Source organism: Mauremys reevesii, linkage group 5, assembly GCF_016161935.1.
Source record: "Mauremys reevesii isolate NIE-2019 linkage group 5, ASM1616193v1, whole genome shotgun sequence".
NCBI classification, from domain to species: domain Eukaryota; kingdom Metazoa; phylum Chordata; order Testudines; family Geoemydidae; genus Mauremys; species Mauremys reevesii.
Window position 1 is genome coordinate 124,676,095 of NC_052627.1, and position 13,862 is coordinate 124,689,956.

At 41.5% G+C, this 13,862-nt stretch overlaps 1 long non-coding RNA gene across 1 annotated transcript; it reads right to left on the bottom strand.

The window, feature by feature from the left end:
• Positions 1-12,084: 12,084 nt before the first annotated feature.
• On the bottom strand, positions 12,085-13,082 carry LOC120405593. The gene is made up of 3 exons (XR_005598708.1): positions 13,032-13,082; positions 12,698-12,811; positions 12,085-12,458 (listed from the first exon to the last, which is right to left on the bottom strand). It is a non-coding gene; the product is annotated as an uncharacterized LOC120405593 (long non-coding RNA).
• Positions 13,083-13,862: the final 780 nt, after the last annotated feature.

Genomic DNA, 13,862 nt, shown 5'->3' on the forward strand with positions numbered 1-13,862 from the left:
TCATTAGTGGTAATACAGTACATGTCTTCTCCCAACAGAGGACTGTGATGCACAGGCTAGAGCTTGATTCTCCGTAGCCTTTGAACCTGGAGCAGTTATTTATGTCTGTGCACACAGTATTGTCAGCCTCAAGTGTTCAAAAATCATGACAGGTCAGGGGGAAAAAAAACATGAGCTTGGCTTAAAAATCATAGGATATTTGGTTCTTTTCCTTTCCAGTTTTTAAGTCTTCAGTTTATATTGGCAAAGAGTTCTGTGGCACCTTATAGACTAACAAACGTATAGGAGCATGAGCTTTCGTGGGTGAATACCCACTTTGTTGGATGCATGTGGGTATTCACATATGAAAGCTCATGCTCCAATACGTTTGTTAGTCTATAAGGTGCCACAGGACTCTTTGCTGCATTTACAGATCCAGACTAACACGGCTACCCCTCTGATAGTTTATATTTGGTTCATGTTTCCAAGAGACAGGGAAGTGTTAGTACCATTATACAAGGCACTGGTGAGACCTTCTCTGGAATAGTGTGTGCAATTCTGGTCTCCCATGTTTAAGAAGGATGAATTCAAACTGGAACAGGTGCAGAGAAAGGCTACTAGAATGACCCGAGAAATGGAAAACCTGTTTTATAAGAGGATTCTCAAAGAGCTTGGCTTGTTTAGCCTAACCAAAAGAAGGCTGAAGGGAGATATGATTGCTCTCAATAAATACATCAGAGGGATAAATACCAGCAAGGGAGAAAAGTTATTTAAGTTGAGTGCCAAAGTGGACACAAGAACAAATGGATATAAACTGGCCATCAACAAGTTTAGACTTGAAATTAGACAATGGTTTCTAACCATCAGAGGAGTGAAGTTCTGGAACAGCCTTCCAAGGGGAGCAGTGGGGGCAAAAGAACCTAACGCTTCAAGACTGACTTTAATAAGTTTATGGAGGGGATGGTATGATGAGACTGCCTACAGTGGCATGTAGCTGATCTAGGACTACTGGCAGCCAATATCTCCAATGGCTAATGATGAGGCGCTAGATGGGGAGGGCTCTGAGTTACTACAGAGAATTCTTTCCTAGGTGTCTGGCTGGGTGGGTCTTGCCACATGCTATGGATCTAACTCAGGGGTAGTCAACAGGAGGCTGACGGGCCAAATCCAGACCACCTGATAATATTTGGGGTTGGTAAGGAATTTTCTCCCAGGTCAGATTGGTAGAGACCTTTGGGGGGTTTCATCTTGCTCTGCAGCATGGGGCCTGGGTCACTTGCAGGTTTAAATCAGTGTAAATGGTGGAGCTTCTGTAATTTGAAGTCTTTAAATCATGATTTGAGGACTTCAGTAACTCAGCCAGAGGTTCAGGGTCTATTACAGGAGTGGGTGGGTGAGGTTCTGTGGTCTGCAACGTGCAGGAGGTCAGATTAGATCAGGGGTTCTCAAACGTCATTACACCGTGACCTCCTTCTGACAACAAAAATTACAACCTGACCCCAGGAGGCGGGACCAAAGTCTCAGCCAACCTGAGCACCGCCACCCTGGTGGGGGGGAGGTGGCAAAGCTCAAGCCTCACCACCCCATGCAGAGGCTGGCAGGGACAAAGCCAAATCCCAGGGCCTCAGCCCCAGGCAGGGGACTGTAGCCTAAGCCCCACCACCCAGGGCTGAAGCTGAAGCCCCAGATGGTAGGACTTGGGCTTCGGCCCCAGGACCCCGCAGGTCTAACACCAGCCCTGGTGACCCCATTAAAACAGGGTCGCAACCCACTTTGGGGTCCTGACCCACAGTTTGAGAACCCCTGGACTAGATGATCATGATGGTCCCTTCTGACCTTAAAATCTATGAGTCTAAGCTTTTCTCTGCAACAGTGAGAAATGTAATAATTTAATGAAAGCAGCAATTCTCAAGCAGTCTGACGACATGGGTATTCACCCACGAAAGCTTATGCTCCAATACGTCTGTTAGTCTATAAGGTGCCACAGGACTCCTTGTTGCTTTTTACAGATCCAGACTAACACGGCTACCCCTCTGATACTTGATTCTCAAGCAGTTTTCTGAATTCAACAGCTGTGGCTTATAGAATAACTCCAAATATTAGACTTGTAAAAAGAATGTGCAAGAGTTGGCAGCATTGGCACAGTAGGTGTAGAATGTCACCCTTCTGATTTGGTAGCAGTTTGCACAGGTGCAAATGACTGCAAGTTGTAAGGGAGTGAAAATTAGGCCCATGGACAAATCAGTAAATTGCACTGGGAGACGGAGAAAGAGCATGAATAACAAGCAACTTGAACCATGAGCAGGTCATGCTGAACACACGGCAGCAGAGAGCGCACATACCAGCTATGGGAGAGAGCAGATTAAACAACAAAACCAATTAGATTGCTACAGATCTTGCTAAGTTTTTTTATATATAGTGCCTGTCACTATGGTAGCTAAGCACTGATTTATAAACAGAAATCATATTCTATCATAGCTGATTAATGCAAACAGTAAAAGTAGTTCCAGACATAGGCAGCTCCTAACCAAATATAGAACTTGTAACCAGCACTAGGAACTGCATGCACTATAATAACCATGACAAGGGATCTGGTTACAATAAACTTCCTCCCAGATATATTTAAAACATGCTTCTTTCTTTTAGTGTAGATGGGACCTAACTATTTTCAAACTATTTTCTGAAAGTTGCGTGGACAGAAGAGGGCTAGTAGCATGGTTCAAACATTATTAGGTATATCTACAAGGCAGAACCATGTTTTTACTGTCTCAGGAAATGGTGTTTCAACACCATTGACATTGTTGCTAAGCATGCAGGAAAAGTGATAGAGTATGAGATCACACCCATATACCCCCTCTTTGGTCTGGTATCCTGTTTCTGAGGGACCAATAATAGATACTTCAGAGGAAAGTGTGAAAACCCTTGAATATACCAGAGTGGATTTGATTTAAATCATGATTTAAATCACTAGTCAGGAAGACTCGATTTAATCATGGATTTCTACATAAAAGTGCATTCTTGTTGGTTGTTATAACCTTAATACATATTCTTCACAACTCAGAGATAGATGTAGGTTTCATTTTTAGAAGGTACACGCTATACATTTTTAAACAGTGATTTATTTTGAAAACTTTTCAGATTAGTTTTACAGCTATATCAGAAAATGAATGATTGTTTAGTTATTTCATTTACCAAAGGTAATTGAAGCAGATATTTATGAAGTCATTGGGAGGTGACAGGTTACTCATTAATATTTGGAGGATTTTCTTGCCATGATGTATTAGGAGGAGAACATCACCAGACAGACATTTAAATTGTTTTATTTAACTAAAACACAACGTTATGTATTCTGGATTTTTTTCTTCAACAGCAAACATAATATTTTAACAAAACAAGCATATGAATTTTTTAATTTAGTTAAACATTCAAGTTTTTTAAAATCAGGTTTGTTTTTGTTAAAATTGTTTTTAAGTAAAATAGTTAAATGAAATATTAAAAAAAAATTAAATCGACTATGACAGCCAGGTCAACATGAGAAACTTAAAATATTGGCATCTGCAGCTAACTCAGTTGTCTTCACCTTCATTTTCTGTTTGTTCATAATCTGGAAAAGAAAAACAAGCTTTCCTGCTTTTTCAGGTCCCGAACGATTTCTCAATTTGGAATGAATTAGTTCAAAGGAAGAAAATAGTCTTTCTACACCGGCAGAAGAAGTTACTATTGTTAAAAGTGAGATTGTCACTTCAACAGTCTCTGAATCCAAGTGCTTAAATGACTTCCATCAGTTCGCTGGTGTGACTTTCTTTAAACATCATCAGCAAACATATATTTCTTGAATGGTTCTTATTCCCAAACTGGGTCTCTCTTATGGCCTGCTGCCATTATAGGTTTTCCCTTCTAGTGAGAGAATGGTATGGTAGGTCTCAAATCAATGAAGTTACACTCAGAAAGAACTCAAGACTTTGGGAATATGCTGCTCAAACAGTTTCACTTTTGTTTCTACTGCCTGTCCCTCCCTTCTCACATTTATCTCCAGAGTTCTCCTCCTTGTCCAGATCTATTCTGCCCCCAACAATCTTCTGTTCATTGAACTTTTTGAAATTTGCACTTTTAGAGTGAGGTAAGGGATTGACTCTGTGTACACAAATTTGCAGAGGGACAATAGGGTTGAGGTCTGTTATTTTTCACCTCTATATATTATTTATTTATTTAAAAACATTTTTGCTGTTAACAAGTATATCATCTCTGGAGACACAAATCCACAGTTTGAGAACTGCAAAACTAAGCATCTCTGATGTATCTTCTAGACTGAGCACTAAGTCCCATTGGGTAGATAGAAAGATTAACCTAAATAATCTATACAGAAGCCCCTGGAACCCCATAAAATTGGGTCCCTAATTCATGAACTATTGGAACTCATTTACAAAACTTTTCTTAAACATTACATGAATATATTGTCTCATACTGTAGCATTAGAATTTATAATCCCTATTCCATGATGAGATATCTTTGTGCTATAATGTATCTTAATTAAAACTATTTTAAGACAGGTTATTTCCTAAAAGGCATTCTATAAAAAAAAATCCAATTTTTAAAAAAAAATAAATAATTTGTATCCACCCTGGAATGTACAATCATACACTAACATGAACATAAAGGACGTTGTTTTATAACCACAAGCAGTTAATAATTAGTTTATGTCCTGAAGCATGAGGGTTTATATCCCTTACAGGTTTTTATCTTTTCTTATGTAATTGTAGATATACTCTTATTAACCATCTAAATGTCTAATCCATTTTTAAAAATCTTACTAAGATATTTCCGTTAATAGAATTGTAGAAATAGAGGGCTGTAAGGAACCTCAAGAGGTCATATAGTCCAGCCACCTGCACTGAGGCAGGACCAAGTATGCCTAGACCATCCCTGACATGTGTTTGTCTAACCCATTCTTAAAAACCATCAGTGATGGGAATTCCACAATCTCCTCTGCAAGTCTATTTATTGCTTAACTATCCATATAGTTAGAAAGTTTTTCCTAATAGCTAACCTAAATCTCCCTTGCTGCAGATTAAACTGTTTACTCTAGGAATTTATTTTTGAGAAGTTCTGTGTCCTGTGTTTTACAGGAGGTCAGACTAGATGGTCATAATGGTCTCTTCTGGCCTTGGGATCTATGAATATATACAAGGCTTCTTGTCCTACTTTCAGTGGGCATGGAGAACAATTGATCACAAACCTTTTATAAAACAGCCCTTCACATATCTAAAGCCTTATCAGGTCCCCCCTCAGTCGTCTTTTCTCAATTAAACATGCCCAGTTTTTTTAATCTTTCCTCAGAGATCAGGTTTTCTAAACCTTTTATCATTTTTGTTCACCCCTGAACTCTGTTCAGTTTGTCCACATTTTTCTTAAAGTGTGGTGCCCAAAACTGGACACAGTCCTCCAGCTGAGGTCTCATCAGTGCTAAGTAAAGTGAGACAGTTATCGCCTGTGTCTTACATAAGACACTCATGTTCATACATCCCAGAATGATATTCGCGTTTTTAGTAACTGCTTCACATTGTTAACTCATATACGATTTCCTTTTCAGCAGTACTACCATCTAACTCACTATTATCTATTTTGAAGGTGTGCACTTGAGTTATTCTTCCTAACGTGTAATACTTGTGCTTGTCTTTATTGAATTTCATCTTGTTGATTTCAGACCAGTTCCAGCTTGGAGTCATCTGCAAATTTTATAAGCATACTTGCCATGCCATTATCCAAGTCATTAATGAAAATATTGAATAGTACCGGACCCAGGAGAGACCCCTGTGGGATCACAGTATGTACATCTCCCCAGTTTGACCATAAACCATTGATAACTACTCTCTGTCCAAAGCCATGCTAAAATCAAGATATATGACACCTACAGCTTTCCCCCATCAACAAGGAGGGTTATCCTGTCAAAGAAGGAAATTAGGTTGATTTGGCATGATTTGTGCTTCACAAATCCATGTTAGCTCTTACTTATCACCTTATTGTCCTCTATGTGCTTACCAACTGATTGTTTAATAAGTTGTTGTAGTATCTTTCCAGGTGTTGAAGTTAGACTGACCGATGTATGATTCCCAGGGTCCTCTTTTTTCATCTTTTTAAGACAGGTACTATATTTGCTCTTTTCCGGTCCTCTGAGACCCCACCCATCCTCCATGAGTTCTCAAAGATAATAGTTAACAGTTCTGAGATTGCTTCAGCTAATGCCTTAAGTACCCTATGGTGAATTTCATCAGGCCCTGCCGACTTGAATACATCTAATTTATCTACAGTGTGCTTTAACCTACCCGTTCCCTATTTTGGCTTGCATACCTTCCTCCTTGTTGTTAAGATTGTGTAAATTGTGGTCACATTTATCTTTTTGGTGAAGACTGAAGCAAAATAGGTCTAGTCTACACTACAAAATTAGGTCGATGTAAGTCACCTTGTGTCAACCTGTTTGTGCTTGTCTACACTCAAATTTGTCTCCGGCCAACATAAGTGCTCCATTACAGTGGTGTAGTAAAACCAGCTCCCTGAATGATGTGAAACTATGGCCACCTAATGAGGTTGACACAGTGCCACTGTTAACACAGTGGGACTTGTATCAATCCTAACAGTTTTCCAGCAGCCATCCCACAACGTCTCTTTCTCTGTGACTGTCACCGCTCTAGTGACAATTGTGAACTCCACTGCTCATGGGTCACACACCGGAAGTCACCCTCCCACTCCTTAAAAACTCTCCCTGTATTTTTCAAATGCCTTTTCCTGATTGCCAAGCTTGGCAAGCACACCTAGCAGTGCTCCTTTGTTGTATGCAACTGACCAACCAACTATGTCAGCTACAAGCACTAGATGTACTCCTGCCTGGAGTATTGGATGTACTGGGTCTCCCGGCACAGTGGGGAGAAGTAGATGTGCAAGAACAGCTACAGACCAGCTGTAGAAAAATAGACATTTATGAACAGATTGCACAGGAGATGCAGGCAACAGGGTCTGACAAGGATAAGCAGCAGTGCCACCTGAAAGCGAAGGACTGCACCAGACGTACCACAAGGCTAAGGAGCGCAATAATCATAGAATCATAGAATCTCAGGGTTGGAAGGGACCTCAGGAAGTCATCTAGTCCAACCCCCTGCTCAAAGCAGGACCAAACCCAACTAAATCATCCCAGCCAGGGCTTTGTCAAGCCTGACCTTAAAAACCTCTAAGGAAGGAGATTCCACCACCTCCCTAGGTAACCCATTCCAGTTCTTCACCACCCTACTAGTGAAAAAGTTTTTCCTAATGTCCTAAATCTCCCCCTCTGCAACTTGAGACCATTACTCCTTGTTCTGTCATCTTCTACCACTGAGAACAGTCTAGATCCATCCTCTTTGGAACCCCCTTTCAGGTAGTTGAAAGCAGCTATCAAATCCCCCCTCATTCTTCTCTTCTGCAGACTAAACAATCCCAGTTCCCTCAGCCTCGATGTAGTGCTGAGCTGCAGACCTGTTGCTTTCACAACAAGCTGCATACCATACTTGACGGAGACCTCACCAGCACCCTGCAGACCACTGTGGATACCTCGGAGGAGCCCAAGATAGAGAACCCTGCGGGAACAATGAGGAGGAGGAGGAAGAAGAGGAGGAGGGAAGAGATGTGGTAGGGGGCTTTAATCAGTTCATGCGCCATGACCTGTTCAAGACTCCACCAGCATCTTGCCATTCCCACCAGACAAGGACAGATGAGCACAGGAAAGGGGAAGTGACCTCAGGTAAGTATGTACATTGCAGATTAGAGCAGACATGAGTGTGTGTGCATGCATAGAAAGTTAATTAAACCCAGAATATCTTATTTACAACCCATATTTATTCATTCCCAGCATGCTCTTATATCAAAATTGCTAATTAATTAATTCTACAATACCAGCCTTATCACTACACATAAACAACACACTTACAAAACACACAGCCTTCACACATCTCACCCTCCAGCCACACATTCACAATTCCATCTCAAGCCCTTCACACAATCAACAGAAACACAAAAAAAACAATCAAAAAAAAACACAAAAAAAAAAACAAAAAAAACAAAGATAAAAAAACAAAATCAACAAAAAAAAAAAAACAACATCCAAACAAAAAAAACTTATAACAGCATAACAATAAAAAGCACAAACAAACAAATATTACAATAGCATTAAAATATTATATCTCATAATAAAAACAAATTATATTAATACATAAAAAAATAAAACATCAAAAAACAAAAAAACAAAACAAAACAACAAAAAAAACAAAAAACATTTATTATTTAACATTTTTTTTTTTTTTTTTTTTTTTTTTTTTTTTTTTTTTTTTTTGTGAATTGTTTTTTTGTTTTTTTTGACTTTTTTGACACTGAGGGTGACAAACATCAAAATGATCAAAACACAACAAAACAACAAAACACACAACAAAAAAACAACAAAACAATAAAACACAAACACAACACAACAACACAAATCTAAATGTAACAACAAAATAAAAGCAAAAACACAAAGATAAAAAATCAAAAAAAAAAAAAACATCATTCTAATCAATTAATTCATTCATGGAAATCAGCAAACAAAAAAAAGATCTATCTCACACAGATTCACAACCTCTCTGAGGCTGCTAACCTCGGCTCTCTCTCAGGTCTGGCGCTGCATCTGAGCTGCCGCGCCTGGCTCCTGCCACCACGCCGCTGGCCACCTGGGACGACCACATGCACCTGACCCACCACCTACCACCACCCACATAACCTTGCCACAACCCCCACCCATATTTGCTGGTAACACACAACCAACCCTGCTGTTCCCTAACTGCATAACTGGTCCTTTCCCCATACAGCTACTGCTGGGCTACCTCGCTGGGCTGTTTTTGGCCGTTTTTAACCAATTGTAACCAAACCACAGCAGCTGACTTTAAGCAGCGCAGCGCTTTTGGCTGCCTTATCACTGCAAATCAGTCTGGTCTAAAAAGGAGCGCTTGCCTAATAAGAGCAAAGCGTTTAAAAAGCTTAAAAGCAATCTCAAACAGTAATTGTCAGTTTTAGTTTGCTTAGTTTCAGTTTGCAGGTTTTTGGCTTTGGTTCTTTGGCTCTTCTTCATGCTTTAGCTTTGGCTGCAGCTAACAGTCAGCTGCTCTATAGCATGTGTTATTATGCCTGCTTTTGACTGTTCCTGCTTTTGAAGGTTATTCACTTTGATTTTTTTTTTCTCTAAAGGCAGTCTGTAAAGCTTTTAGCTTTGTTGCTTCTTTTCACCTGCTTGCTGCTCTTCTCTAGCTCTGCTCTCTCTTGCCTCTCTCTTTTCTGTTGTTGTCTGTGGCTGTGCTCAGTGTGCTACTGAAGCAATGAAGTCTTCTTCGCTCTTGTTCCAGTTTTCGGGCCAACTTTTTGAGTTCTTCTTCTTTCGTTTCTTCTTTCTTTATCTTTCTCCTTCTTCCTGGCTCTCTCTCCTGGCTTCTGAGTGGCTCTCTTTCTCTATCATGCTCTCTCTTCTCTCTCATGGCTAAGCTCCTGCAGCTCCTATCTCCAAAGCTGAAAAGCTTGATCATCCTCCATCAGCGATTTTTTCATCATCAGCGATTTGCACTTTGCGTTCTTCATTTTGAACTGACTGTGCTCTTTGGCTTTCTAACTCCACTCTCTTCTACCTGTCCTGGGATTCTTGAGAAGTCTTGAGCATTCATCATCAATGGACTTTTTTTTTTTTTTTTCTTTTTGCTTCTAACTTTTTTTTTCTTTTCTTTTTTTCAAATTTTAACTTTTTTGCATTTCTTTTTTTGATTTCCTATCAACTTGATCTTTGCTCTTTGTTCTGCTTTATCACCTTTTACTTACTTTTACTGTTTACTTTCTTTCTTGCTTTCTGTTTTTTTTCTTTCTTTCTTTCCTTTTTGGCTTTTCTGTTGCTGATTTGGCATCTCCACTTCTGCCTCTATTACTTTCTTCTTAAGTTTTGTTTTTTTTTGCTTTCTTCTTTGCTGCTTGCTTTGCTGCTTTGCTGCTTTTGCTCTCTTCAAATCTCTCTCTCTCATCATCTTGATCATCATCATCTGGGAAATGGATCCATCCCTCCTCTTAATCAACCTCATCACCAGCTCATCATATTCCATCTGTAGGTCATTGTCTGTAGGTCTCTGTCTAGACTGTGCTTTTGGTTCAGGTGAGCTGCTTGCTGAAGGGCTGTTGTGATTCTCTGCATGATTCAAACTGTAGATCTCGCTGATGCAGAATCAAGATCTCGCTGATGCACAGTTCTCCTGTCAGTGTTACTCTCAAACTTCACTGTCTTCTCAAAATCTCCCATTCCTCACCCTCTCTCTCTCTCCTCTCATACTGGACTCAGGACCTGCCACTAGAGCCCTACCTCCCACGCCCAAAGAGCTCCCGCAGCGAGCTCCCAGCCAGTTCCCCACACAGTTTTATTACTATTGATTGCGGAAAGTCCCCCTTCCCCCCCCCCCGCAGCCAGGCAGGAACGCATCAGAGAGGGTTTTTTCCCATCACCGATCGTGACGCTGCTCCGTTCTCTGCTGGCTGCTCACTTCTTGGCTGCAGTGCTGCACTCTTGCTCAGTGTGTGCTTGGCTTGTCAGATGCCCAGCAGCTCAGCCGCCCTGCGGCTCGCCCAGCCACTTGTCGTCCCTCCCAGCCCGACGCCTGAACCGCCAGCCGCCGCCCGATTCCCGCCCCCTGCGACTCCCCTCCGCTTGTCAGGCACGCCAGCCTCTCTCGCAGGCCCCCGCCTCTCTCTCCTGCCGCCCTGCAGCTCCCAGCAGCTTCCCAGCTCCCACTTGGCGCCCCGGCGGTTGACCAGATCTTGGACCTGTACTGGAGACTGCTGCTGAGAGCTTGAGCGCGTGAGGCTCTCAGGCAGGCAGGTACAGGGTCTCATTCTTCTCTTTCTCCAAGCTCAAGCAGCTCTCTCCAGCTGCTCGCTTTTTTTTTTTTTTTTTTTTTTTTTTTTTTTTTACAACTACTACAACTACAAGCAACACAGCAGTCAGATGCAGTCAGATGTTTCATGGGGGCTTTTCATTTTTCATCAACATAGTAGATTAGAGCTTGATCACTTTTTATTTGTTCTTTATTCTGTGTTGTCTTGTAGTGTGAGTTCTTTTCAAAGTAGTAAGCCAAGTCATATATCCCAGATAGATACACACTCACTCTTTTTTTTTTTCTGAGTTGTTTTTTTTTATATATTTTCATACAATCATACACATATATACAATGGATTCAGTAAAATTCATTTTTAATGATTTTTTGATTTTTTTCTTTTTTGAAGAGAAAAGAGAAGCATCTGCAGCTGTACTTTTTGTTTTTGTTTTGTTTCAATGATGTTCTTTGTAGTTCACTACTTACTGTACTGTCTGTATCACAGTCACCATCATCACCATTTGTTGAGCAAGAAGAAGTCAAGCAGAGAGAGAGAGTGTGTGTGTGCATCCATCCATATTCATTTCATTCATTGCATTATTATATAATATACAAAGCAAATCACAATTACAAAATATTTAATTAAACCCAACACCACAGCAGCTGTAACTCAGTAAATTATCATTCTACACACTGTCTACCCTATCTCACAATATTCACAATTAGCTGGCTAATGAGAACAAGCCCAAGGCCAGCCCTTCACACACAATTCCAATCCAGAAGCCTTCAGCATCTCACATTCAATCCCACATGTACAAAGGTGCCAACCCCATGGGGGCTCCGGGGCTCAAGCAGCCATGGAAAAAAAATAGGGGTTGCTCAGCACCCATCAGCCACAGTGGTTCCTGCCTGGGACTTGCAGCTGTTCAACGGCCTGGGGGCTGGCAATCAATCAGCTGTTCAGCAGGCAGTAGGCACTTGAGGGTGGTGAAGAGGGAGGAGGGAGGAGCAGGTGAGGGAAAAGGCAGAGCGAGGGCAGGGCGGAGATGGAGCTCCCCCAGGTAAAAATACAAGTCAGCACCTGTTAGTGTGTGCATCTTTCCTTACTCTGTTTAAATGTAAAGATGGAACCCAGCCCATCCCCAAGTTAACAAGACAAATGTATCAACTTGTCATTGTTTTACTCATTCAAGAAGAGATAGCTGTACAACAAACAGAGGCAGAGTTGGCATGTGCTTTTCTTTCCCCTGTTGGGTTAGGGGAGGGGAGATGGGACAGGGGGTGGAGCAGTTTGCTTGTACACATAGGGATGTCCCTTGTATCCTCCTGAGAGATCTTGATGAAACTTTCATGGAGATACTCTGCAATCCTTTACTGAAGGTTTCTAGGGATGGCTGCCTTATTTCTTCCTCCATGCTAAGACACTTTTCCACGTCACTACACAGTGAATTCAGTTGGCACCATTGCAGTAAACAGGTTAGCAGCATACAGACACGAGTGACTTTGGAATGCCAGTAGCAGCTGTGTTCTCTGTGCCTTTGTTGCCGTCAGGAGTGAGATATCAGCTAAAATCACCACCACCTGTGGAAAATAGTGGCAATATTCAGTGCCATTGCCCTGTACTTGTACCCATGGAATATGGACTGAATTTTTATTGTTTCACACAACCAAAATTCCTCCCTCACCCCTTGCAGGCCATACTCACCGTGGCTGGGATTGGGGAGCCGTGCTCTGCAGAGCTGCTCCAAAGCTGAAGTATCAATAAGAATGTCTTATTAAAAGTTTCCATGGGAATAAGGGAAGGAAGTTTTGAAACTTACCTTTTCCTTTCCATTGTGACTGTAAATCCAGTGATACCTCCGTCTTTTCTTATAAGCATCTGCTGCCGTTGCAGTTTGAGGGTTGCCTCCTTCACACCTGCAGAGTGCCTGATCCTGATGGGGAAGAGAAAGAAAAGGATTAGGGAGGAAATGGTCAGCAAGATCCTACAAGCCAGTGCTGCATCGGACTGCAAACAAAGAGTCTGGGAGGGAGCCAATGTGGCAGATGGCGTGAAGAAGGAAAAAGTGGACAGGAGAAAGGGCCAGGAATTCCAGCAGGGAAAGTACAGCGAGATGCACCAGGCTATAATGCTGCAGACCGTGATTGACCTACAGGTCCCAAAATCCCAGACTCCCCATCCTGTACAGTTGTTGGAGAACTCCATGGCAGCAGAACCCTCTGACTGTCAACATTCTGTGTGGCATCACAGGCCATATCCTTACCCCTACCCACTCCACGCCAGGGGACAGCCAGGAAAATTACAGCTTCACCTGTGAGAACCACCGTTTGCGTATGCGTAGACACAACGGACATGGGACTGACTACACTGCCCTGAAATGGACAAAAATGTTTGCTGCCTTTCCAATCTTACAGTTCCATTCCATTATTATAAGTAAAAAGTTTGTATTGTATTGCCTGTTGATTTTTGCATATATTTTTGCACTGCTTTTGACACTAAATTAATTTCTAGTTTTGGAGAATAAAGTTATCTTTATTAGTTCACAACACATATTGCAAAATGCATAGTGGTACTTAAAGCTCACAGTACTGGTAAATGAACAGCAAACGCTGTATAACTCATACGTTCAGGAAAATATTCATAAATGTCCAGCAAGCACCACATGACTCAGGTTCCAGAAACATACAGTTATATTTATAAATGTGCAGCAACAGCAAGCACTACACAATTCCTAGCAGCACCCAAATCTCCAAGCCCAGACAACAGTCCAGCAGGGAACACTACTGTGGCTGAGCGTTAAGTGCCCTTTCAAAGTTCTCTCAATTGCACAGTTCTTCATAGAGCTCTTGTAATGGCCCTTCTGTCTGGCTGTTCAAAGTTAGTAGACAACCTCTTCACCCTGGCGTCGACTTTTCCCCCTTTGCCTCACAGTTATTATGCAGGACAAACAGACAGCTATAATCATTGGGATATTTTTCTCATTC